Below are 8,243 nucleotides of genomic sequence, written 5' to 3'. Positions count from 1 at the left end.
TATTTTTCCCGAATATCACCTTTGGAGAATGGAACGCAGCGTCCAAAGGGGGGGGGCCGGCGCCGGCTCACCGCGTCACGCGGCGCAGAGTCACCGCGTCACGCAGGTCAGAGGGCTCCTACGCAAATGAGCCACGCGGGCCGACCGCCGGATGTCAACACGGGAGAGCGGCCTCTCCATTACACGCCCTCCCTCCCTCGCTACCCCCGGCCTCGGACAGGATCTTCTGGTCTTTCTCTGCCCTCTTCTGCCTCCGGTACAGAGTGCACCGAGTGGGACCCTTGCGCTTCCTGTCCGCGGTGGAGGAACACGAGGGGTCAGAGGGGGAGGGGGAGTCCGACGACGACGACGACGAGAATGACTTCTTCATGCTGCACAGGAAGGGTGAAACGAAAGCAAAGTCAAGGAACAGTACAGTGAGACAGACGGACGGACAGAGAGAGACACTCACGTTGCAAGCACAAGTGGTCGACTGCAGTTGTTTGCCGTCGACCTGCTGTCCTTGTAGCAGCGGCAGCAGTGGCCGGGCAGCTTCCTCTGATCTGATTGTCTGGCTCCCCCCCCCGATTGTCACAAAGACGTCTGATCCCCCTGCAGTTCACACCTGGGGCCAGGTGTGTTGGACCCGAGGCTCGTGGTTGGCTGGCAGTGCGCGCATGCATGCATGCGTGCGGGTGTGTCTGTCTGAGAGAGATACACAAAGACAGAGATTTCCATTTCAATGGGTTGACCTTTACTGAGCGACAAAGGATTGAATATCCCCTACTCTCACGACCTGCCTGTCCTTTCTGGCGTGATCACGTGTTTTTGAAATAGGAACAACTGTGGTTACACGCATTGGTTACACACACTGTCTATCATTTCATTGCTATTTCATACTCACAAAGTGCGCCGCCTACCGCCTTCCCCGCTGGCTCGGTGGTGGCTGACTGGAGGGGTTCTGGGCAGCTTCAGCCTGCAGACAAGGACATGATCAACACGGTTAACGAATGACAATGAGGTGGGAAGCGTGTCAGGCGCCGTGCACGGCAGCAGGCCAACTGACCTGTTTTCTCTCCTTCTCTGCCTGCTCCTCTGCCATTTTCTCCGCCAGCCAGTCGTCGACCGAGCGGCCCTCGGCACGGGAGCAGAAGTGCAGCGCTCTGTAGCGACTGTGGCCGTATTCCCGTGTCTTTGGCTGGCCACAGCGCTTGCAGGTAAAGTGTTCGCAGCGCTTTCGGGTCTTGGTAGGAAGGCCCATCTCCCTGGCCCGCCGCTGCTCTTCCTCCCGGACCTTCCTCTGCCAGGCGGTGGATCTGGGCACGGCGGCGGGCGGGGCGGGGGCAGCAGAGGCAGCAGAGGTGGAGGCGACGGCGGCGTGGGCAGCCGAGGTGGAGGCGACGGCGGCGCGGGCGGCCGACGTGGAGGCGCTGGTGGGGACGGCAGACGTGGAGGCTACGGCGCGGGCTGCAGAGGCGGCGAGGATGTTAAAGAGTGGCGGTGCCAGGGGCCCTCTGCGTGTGACAGCCTGGCCAGACGCGTCCTCTGGGAGGGAGAGCGCGAGAGGCCGCTCAGGCTGCAGAGGCTCCTGCAGCAGAGCCCTGGCTGGAGGAAGCGGTTCTGCTGCCGTCTGCTGCGCGCTGGGCCCCGGCATCCCCTGGCACACCGTGTCCACCATCGTCCGCTTGCTCCTTTTGTGGTGCCTGACGGAAGGGAACAGAATGATATTGATGATGAGCGTCTTCCTTCCAGTATGCACATTCCACACATTGCAGGGAAAAGGCCGCCCGCTCACCACAGCAGCAGGGTCCGTTGGTTGACCTCGAGGAGTTGGATGGGGGCTGCTCTGGACAGCTCGCGACTGCTGTAATAGTTTTCCCGGATTCGCGAGTAGTCCCTCCTGACAGCACCCCAGCGGTTCACCCGGACCCCGGCGAGCGTACGGCCCTCCTGGTGTACGCTGCACAGCCATAGATGCACTGTATGAATGTGTGTGTGAATATGTGTCCTTCAACATAGACACTACAATGTAATGGTTTTGGTTTTGTATTTATATAGCACTTTTCTAGTCTTGATGACCACTCAAAGCTCTTTACAGTACAGTTTTACATTCACCCATTCACACACACATTCATACAGTGCATCTATTAGCAGCACTTTCTTGTTCTATGAGGGGCAATTCAGGGTTCAGCATCTTGCCCAAGGACACTTCGGCATGCAGATGGGGAAGACTGGGGATCGAACTGAAGAACTGCCGACCTTCAGGTTGGAGGACGACCTCTCTACCCCTCAGCCACAGCCGCCCACAATGTACTGTTGGTTTGGCCCTTTATCTATAACCTGACCTAGGTATTGCTGGGAGAGAAGGGAGTATGTGTGGAATTAGACAGGCACTATTTTCCTATTGGTGTACAGATGTAATGTGTGAGGATGGTCAAAAATTCCTCCACAATGTGAATGGCAAAACTGTACTGTAAAGAGTGGTAATCAAGAAAAAAGCTCTATATAAATACAGACCATTTACCAGTTTACCATTTAAAAGAGTGAAGACAAAAAGTGAATAAATGTCTTCAATTTCAACTTGGCATTTATTAGTCAATTGCGCTCCCATAAAAAATATAGGAATCATATTTCCTTAGTGCTGTTACCAAATTTGAGTTGATTATCATGAAGCTCACGTAGGTGAGTAAGTAGCTAGATCTTCCTCCACCTGAAAGTACACAGATCTTCATTTTATTTTGCATCATTTATCACTGTAGGGCAAAAAGCAGTGCTCTCCTCTGTCTGGGAATATTTACCATTGTATATGGATTTACAGTAGAGGAGGATTATAATATAGACCATATATTTTCCCATAATTCTTTGACATATTCAGTGAAATGCTGTATAAAGATCTTACAAAATGGTATTGTACATTTAACAGTAAAACAGGGATTCGATTTTGAAATTCAGTAATCACATTACTTACTAGTCCCAGCCACAGTTACTTTGCCACTTGGGGGTCAGCTTCTTTGAAGTCTTATCAGTAGTATGATGGAGGGTCTGTTTCAGTCTGATCTCTGTGTGTTCAATGGGCAGAAAGCTGTTCTCTCAGTCCCTGACTCACCGGGATTGGCTGAGTGCACATGAATGACCTCATGTATTCACAAACGACAAAACAAATGTGTTTGCAATGATGGCTATAAAAATGACACAATTACAAATTTCTGCCTGGTGTATTGTTCTTACTGCGGCGTGACAGAGACTGCAGCACAGGTCAAATTTGTGTCTTCCAACAATTTATATATGAGCAAGTTAATGTAGTCCACACAGTACGTAACAATTTAAATAAATCAACCATGTCATACGGGAGGCAGACACCCTCTGTACGTTTAAGAGGAGGCTTAAAACCTTCCTTTATGATTAGGCTTATAGTTAGTTATGCTGCTATAGGCCTAGATTGTCGGACACATGACACATCCAGCTTCTCTTTCCTCTTCTCCCTCTTTATCACATTATTGTCTCATCAATACATATCAATGACTTGACTTCTTCCCTGGAGTCCTTGTGCTTAATCGTTTGCAGATCCAGGACTGCAGCTGTGGCCACATTGTGGATGGTGGATTTTGATCTCAGACCCAAAATCATGGACATCAACATCCCTTTTTAGAGATTGTGATGGACAATGATTACAACAAGACTGCTTGATATACAATATGCCTACTCACATATTCTACCATTACTAACAATAACTCCTCCATTTGAATTGTCATTGCTACTCCCTTCATCAGATATTTTCTTACGTATAAATAATTTAAACATTGACACACATTTCCAATATGCTACAAACTGTTTATTCGAACCAGTGTTGTGAATATTGTAATTTTGTTGATGTGTTCAGTTACACGTGGCATCTATTGCACTTCTGTCCGTCCTGGGAGAGGGATCCCTCACATGTGGCTCTCTCTGAGGTTTCTACCTTCTTTTTACTCTGTTAAAAGGGTTTGTTTCTGTAGTTTTTTCTTTATCTTGTTGAGGGTTAAGGGCAGAGGATTTCGGATTACACATAAAACTTTTTTGATTGATTGATATTCATTTTGAATATCTTACATTAGTTCATGATTTTGAAGCAACAGGAGCAACTGTAAATAAAAAAAGGTGACATTAGAATCTGTGTCACTTTAAATCCTAACTCTTATTTGAAGTCCACAGCTGTTAAGTTAGAAAGTTTAGAAAGTCTCTGGTCACAGCTGCTCAGTGATCAGAGCAGAAGTTGCAGTAGGTTTGTACCGAGCTGGAGTTTCTGTGTCCTCTTCCACTCTGACCTGCTCTCTCTCAACCTTCAGTAACTAATAGGACCTGATCAGCACATGAAGTAACTTAGTGTTTGTTTGATTCGCTCCAGAGTTTATGAGGCTGCATTTAAACATCATGAAAAATGACTCGTCAACATTTTCAACCCAGTCTCATCAGAAAACGTGTAATAGCTACGTTGGTCCACTTGGAAAAACGTAGTATTCTCACAAATTGTGAGAATACTACGTTTTTGTCTGCCAATTGTTTTGCATTGGCCTGTGCCCACGTCACGTGACTTTCAAGTGCCCGTCTGCGAAAACAAAAAAATTGCGGACATTCCTTGTATTTTCAGATAATGTCATTTTATAATATAGTTTGGGCATTAAAATACATTCTGACACCATTTCTAGCGAGAAATATGCTCTTTGCTTCCACAATCTTCAGCCAGTTCATGCTTATGATCTATATTTTATTAGTTATCACGAATATCTTTTCAGATCTCGCCAGAAAATCGTAGAAATGTAACGTTTTTATCGTTGCTATGGTGGTTGCTATGAACGCTGCCATGCCGTAAACCACGTCGTAGCGTGCTGTTTGAATCATTGTCCGTGCGTTGTGTCGTTCAGTGAGCGTGAATGTTATTCACGTTATTTGATATGAATATATGATGATAGATTACACCTCTAATTCGAAGGATCTAAGAAGTCCCCGCAACTACATTCATACCGAGGCGGGCCCGATTGCGCATGCGTGAGCGGACCTGTCGTGTGACTGTCATAAATAAAGTTTTTTTTAACTTTCCGTTCCATTTAACACAAAGCTACGTCATAAACATGGTCCGCTTGGAAGACAACGATGTTATAATCCTTCTGTCAGGTAAGTAGTTTATTTTGTTTTGTTTTTAAATATTGTAACGATCTGGGTTTACAATCCGAGTGCTGAGACAGCGAATGTGGAGTCTGTCGATACAGACAATGGAGTGCTATTGTCGTGTTCTTTTTTCCTTAGGTAGAGAGAAGAGTCGGTCTGGTTCAAAAAAGTATTTATTTAGAAGCAATGAACAGCTACAACATAGCTATGGGCACTCAACGTACAGCCCCAAGCCGCCTAATACCACCGGGGAAGTCAAGAGTCGCGCCGAGCGGACGACAGGTGCAATATTTATAATAATAGGTAGAACTTCATTGGGAGGGGGAGTCACGTGGCTAGTGCACAGGCTGGTCCCAGCCTCAAGGCACTGGAATTCGCCAATGATGAGGAGCCGCTCCCAGTTTCGTCCCTCCTTTGACAGTAGCTGGGAAAATCTTCACATTCTGACAGTGTTTGGTTTGGTGTTTTAAAACAAGCCTTGAATCGGCTGACAGCTTGTGAGTTTTCAGTATGGCATGCACATTTTCCTATCTGTCCTTCAGACCCTAGTGGCAGCTGCTTGAATTCTTTCTAAGGGTATGTCACAGGTTTTTAAGAAAACAGTGCATTCATGTATGTGTGATGTTTGAAATAAAGCTAATGGAGTTTATGCTGTAATATAGTAAGTTAGGTATGAGAACAAGTTAAAGTACAGTGTATTGTCTGCCACAGATGTACAGTCTTCTCAAACAGGCATTATCAGACAGGTGCAAGACTGAACTGCGATGTGACGCACACACACACACAACAATCAACTTCAAGATTAAAACCAGCCAGCAATGGCTACTAACAGTCACTATGTGAAGGCCACACATTCTCCCACATATTCAGCCCAAACTGCCCCTGCCCCCACCCCTGTCTAACATACTGCATTTGTTTAGAGTTCAGTTTCATTGCCATCTTCACAGACACATATTCAAAGAAAAACATAGATTTTAGTCTTAACACAATTCATTTGCTAATATTCTATTGTTTGTACTCAGGCTACGGCCCATTGTAGCCTGAGTTACCTGGGATGTGAATACATGGTTGGTGAGACCAGTTCAAGACGCTTAGCTCATCATTGAGGGACGTTACAATATAAATATAAACATAAACAGATAATGTATAAGGAAACTAACAGAAACCACGAATCAGCCCATAAAATAGTTTTACACGATACAGTGTAGGGTGCAGGGTGAAAGGCCCATTGTGGGGCCTTCACTATACATTCATTCTAAGTTTTAAGAGCTTCCCTATTTTTGAAGTGTGATAGTTTGATTTCGTTTTCTCAAATTAAGGATGGTTTATGATTGAACTTTGATTTATGAATGCTTTAGATTAACAAGGGATGTATTTGTCTACCATTACTCCACAATATCAGATCAATTTGGTTTAATTTCACTAGTATGCAATCTGACAATAATGTTTTCAAAACAAGATGTTAGGGCATTGCGATACATTTTAAGTAACAATTGGTATGTTCTGTTTTTTAATCAAGGAGGATCCAAGTGAAGCTACAGGAGTTTCAGCAACGTCAAAAACTGGGACCGAACAGTTTGTTTGGCTTGATGAGGAACAGGAAGGGCAGCCTCTCCCCAAGAGAAGGAGACCTGGAGAGAAACAGAAGCCGAGTTTAGGCCACTACTACCATCCACATACATCGAGGAAGATGAGGGAGAGAAATTCTCCTACCCTTAAAGAGGTACTTTTAGGTTACATACCACAAACACCATTTTATATAATATACTAAATAGACATTTTTATTAAATCCCCAAAGTACGCTAAGTTAATATCACACTGAAAGAATACCTCCGCTGATTAACGTTGATGTTACTGGAATTTAGTACATCAAATTATTTTTCCCTTGGTTGTTTTTTTGACCAATCATGCTTCCCTGCTGTGATTGTTCAACTGGGAAAACCACTTTTTCCACAGGAAGGCAAGTAAATTTGATTGGAAGGAATCTAAATGTTTTTTGGAAAAAAAAATGTATGCAGTAATGTCATTTAAGATTGCTTGTGCATTGAAATAATTGCTTTTTGTCTTTGAATTTCAGGGCGATACACTCAAAGACTTTTTCAGTGGACATTGCTGATCTAGTTGAAAGTGGGTACTGGCCAGCAACAGTCAATTTTAAAACCTTGTATGCAGTGGATTGGTTCACTATATATGAGGATCTCAAGATTGCGGCTCTGGGAATGTCACGGCAAGCTTTTGTTAGCATGCCTGAACATCGCACAAAAGTCTTAGGTCGGTGAGTATAAAATGGAACTAATTACCCACTGCTTGCAATATGTTTCCCATATATTTACTATAATATAGTGTTGGATTTTTATGTCTTTTTCTAGAAGATTGTTAAGATATGTGGGGATACCATGCAGAATACTGTATATTCTCGCCAAAATCACGTCACAGGTCCAGGGAGTCCTGCTGGCTATGCTACAGTACTTAGTTTGGAAATTTTCTTTCGTTTTAATGGTTAAAATTATACAAAACCACATTTTTCCAAACTAAGTACTGTAGCATATCCAGCAGGACTCCCTGGACCTGTGACGTGATTTTGGTGAGAATATACTGTATTACAGTGAAGTTATTGAATATTTTCCATAATAAATATTTCCCAAAATTATACGAAACACCATTTTCCCAAACTAAGTACTGAAGCATAGCCAGCAGGACTCCCTGGACCTGTGACATGGTTTTGGTGAGAATATACAGTATTACAGTGAAGTTATTGAATATTTTCCATAATAAACATTTCCAAAAATTATACAAATCCCCATTTTTCCAAACTAAGTACTGTAGCATAGCCAGCAGCATACCCTGTACCTGTGACATGATTTTGGTGAGAATATACAGTATTACAGTGAAGTTATTGAATATTTGTGTAATATCTCTTTTTGGTGTCACGGAGGACGACTCATACTGATGATAACTGGCCTGTAGCCCGTTGTCCACCTTACTACGGTGGGAATTATGCGGCGTTTGTGCTTTAACAACATTTCACTTATGACTTATTGATCCGGGAAGTCTGAATCTGTGAATATCTTTCCAACTTTACTGAACTGCGGAAAACCCTGTCAATGATCTGAATGTCT

The 8,243-nt window shown here is 44.4% G+C and overlaps 1 long non-coding RNA gene across 1 annotated transcript; it reads left to right on the top strand.

The window, feature by feature from the left end:
• The first annotated feature begins 5,097 nt into the window (after positions 1-5,097).
• LOC117777801 lies at positions 5,098-6,260 on the top strand. The gene is made up of 3 exons (XR_004616667.1): positions 5,098-5,146; positions 5,791-5,794; positions 6,164-6,260. It is a non-coding gene; the product is annotated as an uncharacterized LOC117777801 (long non-coding RNA).
• The last annotated feature ends 1,983 nt before the right edge of the window (positions 6,261-8,243 follow it).

This window comes from Hippoglossus hippoglossus, chromosome 17 (assembly GCF_009819705.1).
Source record: "Hippoglossus hippoglossus isolate fHipHip1 chromosome 17, fHipHip1.pri, whole genome shotgun sequence".
In the NCBI taxonomy this organism is placed as follows: Eukaryota; Metazoa; Chordata; class Actinopteri; order Pleuronectiformes; family Pleuronectidae; genus Hippoglossus; species Hippoglossus hippoglossus.
The sequence above is the reverse complement of the archived record's forward strand: the minus strand, read 5'-3'. Positions and strand labels throughout refer to the sequence as shown.